Source organism: Patella vulgata, chromosome 6 (genome assembly GCF_932274485.2).
Source record: "Patella vulgata chromosome 6, xgPatVulg1.2, whole genome shotgun sequence".
Taxonomy (NCBI): domain Eukaryota; kingdom Metazoa; phylum Mollusca; class Gastropoda; family Patellidae; genus Patella; species Patella vulgata.
This window is the reverse complement of record NC_065884.2, coordinates 56,350,399-56,364,278: the sequence shown is the minus strand read 5'-3', so window position 1 is coordinate 56,364,278 and position 13,880 is coordinate 56,350,399.

The window sequence follows — 13,880 nt, the reverse complement described above, 5'->3', positions numbered from 1 at the left end:
ACAACACTCGGTAATGGGAATTGAACACCAAAGCATGAAAGAAGAGAAATTGGTTAGAAAACCTGAACGTTTTAAGTAAAATACCAACAGGTTATGTAGTGGTATACCAGATAAGTAAACACAAGTACACTAATATACGGCTAACTAGAAAACACTGACGAGAATATATATATAGCATATTGCACGTGTGTTAGCGCGTGTATACATACAGCTCGTGTTTTACCGTTACCTTTAAAGATGTAGTTCCTCGAGATTTGAGTTTCTAAATGCGAATGGCAAAAATAACAGCACAGGTAATACTTCCAAACCTAATCTTTTGCACCTGTAATATTGCATCCTTCCTTAACCCTACACCATTTTACACCTGCCAGTCATTCCTGTGCCATTTTTACCTGTCATTATTACATGTGCATTTTTATCTGCCATTATTAAATGCGCCATTTTTACCTGTCATTATTACCTGCGCCATTTATACCTGTCATTATTACCTGTGCCATATGTACTTGTCATCATTACCTGTGCCACTTTTAGTTGTCATTATTACCTGTGCCATTTTTACCTGTCATTATTACATGTTCCATTTTTACCTGCCGTGTACCCACCCTTAACTAATAGCCATCAATTGGAAAAATATTCATTCATAACGAGATACAAGCATGTTTTGTACGTTACAAATTTTAGATTTAGGATTCTATTATTAATCCTGAATATCAAAAATATTATACTTTCAAGTAAAAAAAGGGGCTTGTTGTTCAAATGACCTAATTATGCACCAGACAACACATCTTTAAATCAGGTTATGTTTCTACCAGCAATATGTAAGTATATGATAAGATAATTTTTAGAAATTTTAACATTTTTTCTTGAAATTTTAAAAGTGAAAAAATCTATTAACGCGTTTAGAAACAGATTGAAAAGTAATAACTATATAATTACCGAATTTCAAATATTTTAAAGGGCAGATCGGACTGCAATATAACATTCCGTAGTTTAGTTTCGAAATGGCGTAAGTAGACGTACAACTCCATTCCATTTTTAAAGCTCAAATGAAGGAAGAAAAGTTTGTTTTATGGTCCCTACCTTCATCTAACTAGATGACATCCCCGAAAAACATTGCCTGTTTATGACAACCTACATTGTGTGCGTGAAAATGTAAATAATTCTTAAGGAATGAATCCGATTTTTAATCTGCTTTCATCCCTGCCAACAATGAAGCAGAAACAGCTTGAAATTTAGTATTTTTGAATTGCCAGAAGGCCAATAAAAATGTGTTAAATTAATTCTTTCAATTTAAATTTAACAAAAATAAAAATTCTGGGTTAGATACCATCTTAGTCTCGATGCTCATGCAGATAAATGAGTTGTCCTTCAGTAGTCGACAGACGATCATAAATCGATTATTAAACGGCTTTATATGGTTGTAGCTTACAATATTGGTATATTTTAATAATTTTCAGACCAATAATAGGATTTTTGATAATACTTTATTTTATTGTATAAGGTCTGAAAATCTGTATTTGCTTTAGTGGGAATTAGTAAGTTTTTAATATATTTAATAATTGGAATATTAGACGCCTAGCAATTATCTACAACCGTAGGTATTTTGAATTTGACTTTTAATATTTTTATTAAGTGTGACACTAGCTCAACAAGAGCTCTTTGACCGAAGTTTTTGAAGTATTTGGTAAAGCGCCATAGTAGAAGTGTTTATGTATTATTTAAGTATATCTTGTTAATGAGAGAGTGGCTAATTATAGCGATTATAAATAGTAATTCTACATTTAGGTTAACATAATTAACACGATCTTCTAATCTTGACTCAATAGCCTCCAGGACGTACTAATTCTATTTATTCTAACTCAAATTAAAGATACATTTACTGCTTTACAAATAGTCTACGTGCGGAAAACAAAGCGAAAATGAAATGAAATGGGATTTTAACATCTTACTTTTCTGCTCCATCCGGGTTAATAAAGATGGGCATACGCCATGCAATGTTCTATGTGGGAAATTTTGCCCGGGCAGCGGCGTAATGGTCTACCTATTTTTCGATTTCCAACTATCTTTTACGTGCACACCTTAAAAGTTCTCACAGAGAGAGAGAGAGAGAGAGAGAGAGAGAGAGGGGGGAGACAGAGTTTTGTCGACACAAACTAGGTCATTTCTGGACTAAAATTGGTTCAAGTTTTTATTCAATACTTCGCTTGCGCCGCGGGGTCTTTAGCTGTGGGAGGAAAAAGGAGGACCTGGAGAAAACCACAAGCGTGGAATCGAAACCACTCCACTTGACAGACTTTATGATCTAACGTGCACGCGTTCAACCATTCGCGCGCCCCTCCCCAAGTGTATCGTATGCACTGAGCCACCGCGGTTACACAGGGCATGTCTGTAAATTAGGAAACAAACACGTTTTAACATTCCATTAACGTGTGGTAAACTTTTTTTTATTAGTTTTCAAGCAGTTTAACGAACGACCGTTGTTTAATTAACTGCAACAATAATCCGAATTTAGATTTCAAGCTGGCGTTCAGGCATGGTTTTAAACCATTACTTAAGTCGTGTGATAAATTACAAAAGAAAGGAAATGTAAAATAAATGACACATTAAGTGTGGAAATATTTAGTAATGTCGACAAGGGTGTAATTAAATAGATAAAGCCTTCTTAAACTGGATGTAGTGCCGGACAGTAAAGACCGCAGTAGAACGGCTTCTCTTAATAAGTACCAACTCCGGAATGATAACAGCTAACAGAAGACCATCAAGGTATGGTTTTATGGTTATTAGGAATATTTTAGCTTACTGGTGGTATGTTTTATCTCTGCTAGGTTTTATCTTCGGGTTTATCTAAAGTTTTAATGGAATTTCTGCTTATTTAAACGGCTATGACATGATAATGGAAGTGGCAGGGTTAATATAATAACTTAGATTTATGTATAGTAATATCATAATAACACAGGAGTGCAGGAGATTCCATAAGAGTAATGTAAGTTTCAAAACCGTCAACCTATTAACATTTAAAAAAGAATAAATCCGTATGCCAATGTACGATAATTTAACCCTAACCCTATCTTAACCCTAACCAGTTAGCTCATTCAAATACTTCTTCTTCTATTAGCGGAGAGCCTGACAAGGACAGGTGTCCAGTCCTTCGGATGAGACGAAAACCCGAGGTCCCGTGTAAACATTGGAATGCACGTAAAAGATCCCTTGGCAGTTGGAATTCAATATAAGAGTAGGCGATAGTGCCGCTGCCCGGGCAAAATTTCCCTCATAGCACACTGTATGGCGTATGCCTGTCTTCATTAGCCCAGTCAAAGCAGAACAGTAGGACGTTAAACCCCATTTCATTTCATTTCATTTCTTCTATTAGTGCTTAACGTCCGCTCCTAACGAGGTGATATCGCAGGCAGTATTCAAATACTTAATTTCATTAGTTAGATATAAGCACCCATTTAAATGGGTATTATCTAAGATTAGTTACAGAGCTGGCAGTTCTCGCTATAATAGTTTACAAATAGATAGTGATAATGGAATATCTTGAAAATTTCAGTCAAATTACCTTACTATGAGCCGAGTTATCGCCGTTAGAAGAACAGTGAAGCCTCGATTGGATTGGCATTGTTACCTTTGTTAAGATAATAAAAAATGTCTCGATTATCTATTTTTAAATTAAATCATTAACTAATTGTCAATTGTATTTAAATCTGTTGAAAATGTCCAGAATCCGATAGCATCTAGAGTTGATTATGGTTTCGGTAAGTTAATTAATGTCTAATTAATAATTTACATAATATTTAAAGGGTAAAGAAAATCCTGAAATAAGCAGATTTAGCTCTATAATGTATGTTTAAATAAAAACTCTGCGACCGAGCTTGCACCCGCGGTCGTGGTAAGAACTGAACCGCCGACTGTAATTTCCGGTGTTTCGAATTCTGACGTGGGCGTGTAAAACTTGCCCCGGGATTTGATATTCGAAGAGGATTCGGCCACGACGTCGATGTATTTGCAAAGTGAACATAACAAACGTAAATAATTAATACCTTGTGTTAATTCCAAAAATTGCTTTTAAACCAAAGTTTCGACCTGACGTTAAACCCATTTTTTCCCAATACGAGTCAGTTGAAACCTAGAGCATATGGTGACACAGGACAATATCCTTCTAAGTGAATAGATATACCAGACACCAAACGGGTGCCACGCCGTGCGACAAAGTGGCACTTTATAAAACTGATGACTTCAGGTTCAAAATCGGATGAAATGCAATTGAGTTTCACGTCTTGTCAAATCTACATTATGGTCTTATGCGAAGGGGGTAGGCGGATTTTGCTCTGTCCGCTGCGTTTCCATCGTCTTACTTGTCTGCAGCAACAGGGCTAGTGAAAACGGACAAATGCCATAGAAGTGTACTATGTGGATAATTTTGCCAATAATTTTATTTCTATTTTCAAATGTCAGGGGATCTTTAACGTGCGAACGTCCCATCTATCTTAACCACTGATAACAGAAATTCAGGCTGGAAAATCCTTATCGAAAACGGGACCTTTTTGTTAGTGAACCAGTGTCATATTCCCTAATGGACCGTGGCTTCCCACACACTTGAAGGTTATAGTGCCGGTCATTTAGGAACCGTGAGGGATATACACAGGATTTGTTTTTAGATAAATAAAAAAAGAAGGTTAATAACCTTTCTCTTTAATGATCCTCGTAGAATGATGCGATCCTGTTATGTGTCTTCATCCTGATCTGACTTGATCTGTCTGTCTTCACCTATCACGTGATATCACATTTAGACAGGTAGACATTTGTTACAGGTGTTTCAGTGGCGTCTGGTTATTTTAGAGATAGATAAACACTCTGGAATCTCTCAACATGGACAACCACACACTTATCTCTTTCTAAGTACAGTCTAACATACATTAATGAAGCGATTTCAGAATCTGTCAACTCTGTTCCCAAATCCTAACAGTGCATTAAGGAATCTGGAACGCTAGGGTATGGGGGCAATAGGCGGTTCTCTACTCTAGGGCACGAGAATTTTGTTGCATTAGGCAAACTAGTTAACCAAATGCAGACGAGTTAACCAAAATATGCCACTTCCGATCTCTCAAATAGTACCAAATATCATCGGTATTGCCCCAATGCTTGTTTATTTGCCCCGAATTCTATCTCTAACCCTTCTTTTGTACAGCGTGTTGTGTTATACGGCTTAAACTTAAGTGAGTGGTAGATAGACCCCGGCGTTCAGCCTGAACGGTTTTCTTTGTGAAATTCTGAAATGTAAAAAGTCAAGCAAAAATGAAATGAAATGAAACGGCGTTTAACGTCCTACTGTTCTGCTCTGACTGAGCTAATGAAGACGGCAAGCACAAATCAAGCACAATAAATCCTAACCAGTGGTCTAATAAAAAAAATCCAGTAAAACAAAAGTTAATAGAAAGTGTCTCGCGCATGATAACGATCAGTGCCATCGTGTTAATATCTAAACAGCCGAGTATAAAATGGAATTATAACGTTGGATCCTGACATATCTAATAACGAAATGAAAGAAATGAAATTCAATGGGATTTAACGGCCTACTGTTCTGCTCCGACTGTGCTACTGAAGAAGGGAATATCTTTAACAATAGCGGACACAGATTTTATAGAGATTAACAATATGGCCACCCTAAGAGTTATCAGACCAGTTTAAAAAAAAATTAAACAGAAAATTAAAAGTAAAAGATAAATGGAAAAGACAACGAAATGAGGGGGAAAAACTATACCATATAGGAATGTACACTAGAGACAGAATAGGGTAAAGCATATTACAATATCGAAATGTACAACAGAGATAGAACTGGGTAGGATATATACCATATCCAGAGATAGAATAGGGTAAACATGCAATATAGAAATGTACAACAGAGATAAAATAGGGTAACATATACCATATAGAAATATACACCAGAGATAGAATAAAGTAAAACATACAATATAGAAATGTACAATAGAGATAGAATTGGGTAGGATATGTACACCAGAGATAAAATAGGATAAAATATAGCCATATAGAAATGTACACCAAAGATATAATAGGGTAACATATACCATATAGAAATATAGATCAGAGATATGAAATGAAATGAAATGGGGTTTAATGTCCTACTGTTCTGCTCCTATACTGGGCTAATGAAGACGGGCATACGCCATACTGTGTGCTATGACGGAAATTTTGCCCGGGCAGCGGCACTATCGCCTACTCTTATATCGAATTCCAACTGCCAGGGGATCTTTTACGTGCATTCCAATACATACACGGGACCTCGGTTTTTCGTCTCATCCGAAGGACTAGACAGCTGTCCTTGTCAGACTCTCCGTTCTGCACCACTGACAAGAGGAAACCACGTCGGAAAATCTGGATGAACTTTCTCGGCCTATGCAGGGAAGATCAGAGATAAAATAGGGTAAAACAAACAACATAGAAAAAGTACGTCATAAACAATTTCAAATCGAAATATTCTTAATTTCTATTCAGATTCTCATTATATCAATGAATAATCACACTCTAAAAGTCGTGACTAATGTCAAACCTTATTTTATCTTTACGTGGAAATCTGTTTATATTTATTCAGTGTTTATTTTACATGTGTCTGCTTTCTTCAGTATTCGTGTATAAATATTGAGCGAAAATCGGGCTAAAACAATAGGAGATCTCAGTGTAAACTGGTTTCAAACACATTTGGCATGTTTAAAATATAAACGTCAGCTGGTATTATTCGACTAAGGGGGTGGGGGGGGGGGGTGACCCAATGGTTAGCTTGTGTGCATTGTATCATGGTTTCGATTCCCCGGTTGTACGTAACAAGGAATAGGGTCGCCTGTCCAACTTCGTGAGTTTCTATTCCAGGTCCTCCGGTTTCCCCACTGCTAAAGACGAATTATTGCAAACGAATTATTGAAATAAAATTGAACCGTATGTTAGTCCCGAAATGACCTAGTTTGTATCGAGTGGATGTTACCCCCTCCCCCCTCTCTCTCTCTCTCTCTCTCTCTCTCTTATAAAACACGAAGGAAGGTAATCAGCCACCTGGATGATCTACAGGTGAGTCATTAGTTAGAAGATGAAGAAGAATATCTTATATAAACATGGGTTAAAAACATAATACATAAGTTGCATGACTTCATCTATAGATCTAATGCTGTGATAACCTCAGTCGGCACCAGTCAAAGCCTACATAGTTCCATATCTAATCTGTCAATTACATACAAGAAAGAGAAAGTTTGTTTGTTTGTTTGCTATAGGAAATCAAACGGTTGAACTTCAACAAATTTAACATACCTTCACAATAACCATGCATTTGCAAGAAATTTATGTCGTAGAATCTGGCTGTTATTTAACAATGCGATTAGGAATAAATCACCATTGCCTTAAAAAAATAAAGACAGTTGGTACAGCTGTTATTGAATAAATATGATGTCCGTGGAATGGGATATAAAACCGATCCCATATTTCAGTGCCAAATAATTCGGCCTTCGATCTCTGTGGATTAACCAGAAATTGTCTAGTGTGAGACGTATGATTGAAGACGGTCGGTCACGTAACGTTGATGTTGGTATAAAGTCCCTATTTCACTGGACTGCGACTGTTGGTGACAAACAGCGAACGGCTTTCGCGAGAGTTCCCACTTTTGTCCAGTGAATTACAGGGCTTGGTTATCGTGTAGCTAGAATGTTTAGAATGTTTAATATGTTCAAAATTATTCATTGCGGGTTTTCCCCCAAGGACCGCGACAAAATTGAGAATAAATTGCGACATAACTAAGACACTTTGTGACTAAATTGCGACAAAACAATTTGCACGACATTCGCACGAATTGTTATGCATAACTGCCATGCTATTCACACATTCTTGCAATATTCGTACGACATATACGCAAATGTGTATTATTTTCTCACAGTTTTGTGTCTCCAACTAGTGAGCTGTCGCAACCCAGTGAGATACTGGCTTAAGCAACCTTGTTCTGCAACTTTAAGATGTTATGCATTATTATTGAATAAAATGTTATTGAAATGAAAGAGGTATGCATTATTACTATCGCTGCCTTGGTTTTTATTTTAATTTTTTAATATATTTTTTCAATCGATCATAAACGTAACTGCTAATCCAAGGGTTCTGTCCAATGGATTATGTTACTATATCAAACAAAAACGAAAATACGTTAAATTGCCAAATAAATGTATTTCTCTTTGTCAAATAATGTGGAACTCGTGGAACTCGAAACATCTTTAATATGCAAGTCGGGCCTCTACGACTGTCGAACGTGTTTCTCCGACAAGAGTTCAAAAACCTGAAGTTTTAACGGTCGATGGCACCATGTTACTAAATTATATTCATTAGCAGCGGTTTAACCTTGCCTTTCATCAGTGGGGTAAATTTAACCTGCTCTGGTAGACAAAATGTTTAATGGGGGCTTCATTTAATCATAAGTAAAAAACAGATGCGACGTCATCCTTTGATGCGATGGGGTATCATTATTTCAAATAACTCATCTTCATTAGCAGAGTCGGTGCAAAAAGGTTGGACGTTAACCTCATTTCATTTATTTCCAATAATTTAAACCTGTAAATGGTATACCTACAAGTATAAGGTCACGGTAAATATTATTTTATTAATCAACGGATTGTGTTTTTATAAGGCTGTATTGTATCCAACAATGTTCCTTATTACATATTTAACACTCTACCAATCCGATGAACTCATATCAAAAATAATGTAGACGACTGTTAATTCGATCTAGTGTTGTTCGAAAAATTGATAGATGTTGAGAGTGTGATATTTTTTTTTTATGTATAGTGCGTTTAGTGACATATTTTAGTGACTATTTGAATCCACATGACATTTTTTAGTGACTATTTGAATCCACGTGACATATTTTAGTGACTATTTGAATCCACATGACATATTTTAGTGACTATTTGAATCCAATGGACATATTTTAGTGACTATTGAATCTAATGCACATATTTTAGTGACTGTTTCAATCCGCTGGACATATTTTAGTGACTGTTTGGATCCATTTGACATATTTTAAATATTATTCAACCAGTATGACTCCCACGGGGAAAGTAAGTGTAATCAATTATGATTAAGTCCATATTAACAATAACTTAGGCAATATGTTTTTCACGGGTGGCCTAAACTCCATGAAAATCACTCTGTCTGAGTGAAAGCTACATGGCAGATTTTTCAAAAATTAGAACATCATCCCCGGTGTAATTGTCTAGTCAAATCGAAGAATATCTTTTAACCCAGGGTAATGGCTCTTTAACAACCGTTTTAGTTTGTAAAATCTTTATTACTAATTCTTGCATTAAAAAAAACTGGAAACGATTTAGAACCATGTTCTAATGTTTCTGAAAAAGATTGGTTATCAGTAAAATAATTACAACATGTCTTAATATTGATGCCAGTTGATTGACAGCAGCAGTTGTATGAAACTTCATTAACAATTCCAGATCTTCCTGATATTTCTTTGATTAAAGGCTGTCTACATGTAAATCTAATCTGTGTTTGAGGTTTCATATTAACAATTTAATTTGTGGCTGATGTAAAATTTATACCCTCAACTGACCGCCTGTCCTCTTAGCCACATGATAGTCTTCCTGAACGAATTCTTAAATCTGATCATTGAATTCAATATCGGATCCGCGCCCTCAAGGGCGTGAAATGAATTGAAATGAAATGTGTTTTATCGTCCTACTTCTCTGGACAGAGACGGCCGTGCACGATATAGCGTACCATGAGAGACACATTGCCAGAATAGTTTCGCTACGACCCACTTTTATTTCGAATTACAACTGTCAAAGGTTCTTTTACGTGCACACCACCGTATACACAGGCCTCGTTTTTTGAAGCATTCGAAGGATTAGGCACTGTCCTTGCCAGGCCCTCATTCCTACTTGCACTGGCAAAGGGAAACCGCAATGGAAACCTCCGGGGATCTTTCTCTGCCAAAACCGGCATCGAACCCTGGACCTCCTGTTTAGTGTGCCAGTGGCTTACCCACTAAGCCACCACGGCTCCCTTGATGGGCGTGAAGGCAGTTGATGTTAGAAAGGCGTTTTTTTTATCAATCACACATTTCATTAATCCCATAAAATAGAAAATTGTGAATAAAAGGTTAATTAAAACATAACTGGAGAAAACTCACACAGTGACGCTATTTTTTGTCACGTACGTGGAAACCACTACTCTTGACACATCGAGAGTCATTAGGTTCTAAAGGGCACGAATTGAATCTCATTTTGTAGTAGATTTTTTTTTAATCTCGCCGTCCTGGAAGATATGTCCATCAATCTCCTTTAGTGATTTTGATTCAAAAATACAAAATAATTTAAAAAAAAAGAATAATGATTTAAGGATTATTCGGTACGTGTCATGGTGCCATTTTTATGTGCTTGCTCCTTCTGACCCTTGAATCTGTCCACGCCCATACACCATTATCTATACAAGCACGTTGAATAGAAATAAGAACGCGTGCATATTTACATAGCATATGCATGCATTCGCTAATTTATCTTGGTAATATTATTTGAAACTGTTCCTACCAACCCCACCATTGTTTGATAAGATTGTAAATATAATGTCTGGTTTTCTCACAAGTTTGATCAGAAACCAGAGTTTGTTTATATTCATACAAATACAGTTTTGTTAAACATGCATTGAACTAATGATACAATTATTATGGACAGAAGCAAATGCCAAGAGTTTCGAACATTGAATATCACAAACAATATGTTGTTGAAATGAAATGAAATGGGAATTAACGTCCTACTGTTCTGCTCCTATACTGGGCTAATGAAGACGGGCATACGCCATACAGTGTACTATGAGGGAAATTTTGCCCGGGCAGCGGCACTACCGCCTACTCTTATATCGAATTCCAACTGCCAAGGGATCTTTTACGTGCATTCAAATACATACACGGGACCTCGGTTTTTCGTCTCATCCGAAGGACTAGACAACTGTCATTGCCAGGCCCTCTGTTCTGCACCTACAGGCTAGCGAGCCAGCGTCTAACCCGATTAGCGTTCATCCCGATTTTCCGGCGTGGTTCCCCCTTGTCAGTGATGCAGAACGGAGGGCCTGACAAGGACAGCGGTCTAGTCATTCGGATGAGCCGAAAAACCGAGGTCCCGTGTACACATTGGCGTGCACGTAAAAGATCCCTTGACAGTTGGAATTCGATTTAAGAGGAGGTCGTAGTGCCGCTGTTCGGGCCAAATTTCCCTCATAGCACACTGTATGGCGTATGCCCGTCTTCATTAGCCCAGTTCGGAGCAAAACAGTAGGACGTTAAATCCCATTTCATTTCATTTCATTTGCTTGCATTCATATTTATAACGGTAATTATAATCATAATCAATATATATTTGTTTTATTTAATTGGTCATAATTTAAGTTTTGTGATGAAAAACCCGGAAAAAGATCCCTGGCAGTCAATAGGCTTATATTAAAAATACATTAACTATAATAATTAAATTATAGTAATGGTCGTTCAAATACGATTACAGATAACCACCTACTTACTTATAATGGCTTCATGTTCAATGTTTTATGTGAAAATGTTAATAGATGTAACACGTTGCTCTTCATTTAGTTAGTGATGGCAAGTTACATACGAAAGTTACGCTTTCTCTCTATAATTAGCTCCGCTTGAGAACAGACACGAAGCTAATTAACCGACATTTTAGTTCCTAAATCGACGATTTTAGTCGAAAACACTAATATGCTTCGAGAATGTCGGGATTTAATAAAACTGAAAATGTTTATTTAGTCTTTGTGTGTACGAAAGATCTAAAACGGATTAGAACCCCATAACAAAATAATATACAACATATACACCAAGTCGATGTTTAAAATATAAGTAAGTGAAACAAGCCAACATTGAGGCTGATGTCTACCGCCAAATTGAAAACGTAATTAGATGAAACACACTTTTTAATTGCATATATTTATCTCTTTATAAAGCTTTGACCATTTCACTACTCTCACTCAATTGGAATCAAAGTTATGTCCAAAAACATCGATGCAGAAAATGTTCATTTTTCAACTTAATCAAGGTACCGATGTAATGAAACTATAGGAAATGCGCATTATCGAACTTAGTCAGGGTATTGATGTAATGATATACGCCAAGTTTCAATTACCACTTAATAAGAAGCAAAGTTATCGTGTCCCAAAGCATCGACCAATCAAATTGCGAATCTCTGCTTAGCCTAAGCAGAAAATGCTCATCATCGAACCAAACAACCAAGTCAATGCATTCACTTAATAAAATCCTACACCACGTAGAGTTCTTGTTTCCCAAAGCGTGACGGACAGACAGACGCACAGACCCATTTTAATAGTCCCCTGCTTTCTTCGGTAGGTGGGGGACAAACATATATAAAATACATACTACTGAGTTGCAGGAAGAAGAAAAGCAGTTACTTACATGTAGCAGTTTTTAACAAGACATTCTCAAATTATCCATAACGGTTAACGAGTGTTGTAATCTCACACAATATAAGTCCACTGGGGTCAAATCGCCCTCTAGAAGTTTATCACACGATAATAAAATCATTTGACTAACAATTAATTATTTAACCCCAAATGAACAAACCATGCTAAAAAAAACTGTTCTGGAGAACGGGCTTACAATTGATCAACACCTGTTTAGTGCAGCCCGGGATGACACAAACAAACTTGTTAATAGATCAAAAGCTGATTATTACAACAAACTTATTGAGATAATGTGGATAATCCTAAAACACTTTTTGGCACTTTAATGCTTTACTTGGCAAGACGCGGGATGTGCCCTATACCAAAGAAGATGATTTGAACAACGCAAACAACTTCAATACGTTTTTTTAAATCCGTTCAGGATTTAATCAAGTATTTGATAGCATTGTTGCTGATGATTGCATAGGTGAAAACTTTGAATCTTTTGAACCAGTCAGTGGACATGATCTCAAATCTATTATTAAAAAGTCTAAACCCACGTCATGTTGTTTAGGTCCCATTTCAACCAATCTCCTGCTTCATGTGTTGGATGTTATTCTTCCTGTAGTAACTAAAATTGTTAATACTAGCCTGAAGAATGGTACTGTTCCTCAGGCTTTTAAACATGCTATCATTAAACATCTATTAAAGATACATTATGGGAGATAAGATAAAGAGATGGCAGTTCTCGCTATAATAGTTAAAAACTAGATAGTGAAAAGGTAATTTGCTGAAAATTTCAGTCAAATTGATCCACTATGAGCCGAGAACGAAGCAGGTGAAAGTTTTGCATAGTCTCGGTCATCATTACTAATATCATTAATATAAACAGCATAGTCTAGATTATCAACTTTTTTGATTTAATTATCAATGGCGTTAGCGGTATATAGGAATCTAATCCAGCCAACATCGAAGGTTAGCCATGACATAGAGAGTTTATTATGGTCTGGATAAGTTAATTAATGTCTAATTGATAATTAAGATAACGTTTCAGGCCTAAAGAATCAGCTGTCCTTGCAGGGATTGAACACGCAACCTTCAGTCTACCGAGCCAGCGTCTTACCCACTTGGCCACCGTGGCTCCAAGTAAAAGTTGAGCCAAATGGAAAAGTTTAATCAAAAGTAAAAGTTTAATCAAAAGTAAAAGCAAAAGTTTAATCAAAAGTAAAAGTTAAATCAAAAGTAAAAGTAAAATTAAAATTAAAAGTTAAATCAAAGTAAAAATTAAGTCAAAAGTAAAACTTAAAATTCAAAATGTAAATTAAAATCAAAACGAAAATGAAACTAAAAGAATTTTTAAAGGTAATTTGAAATGTAAAACAAAAGTAAAGGTGAAACGCAAAATAAAAACACTTGTC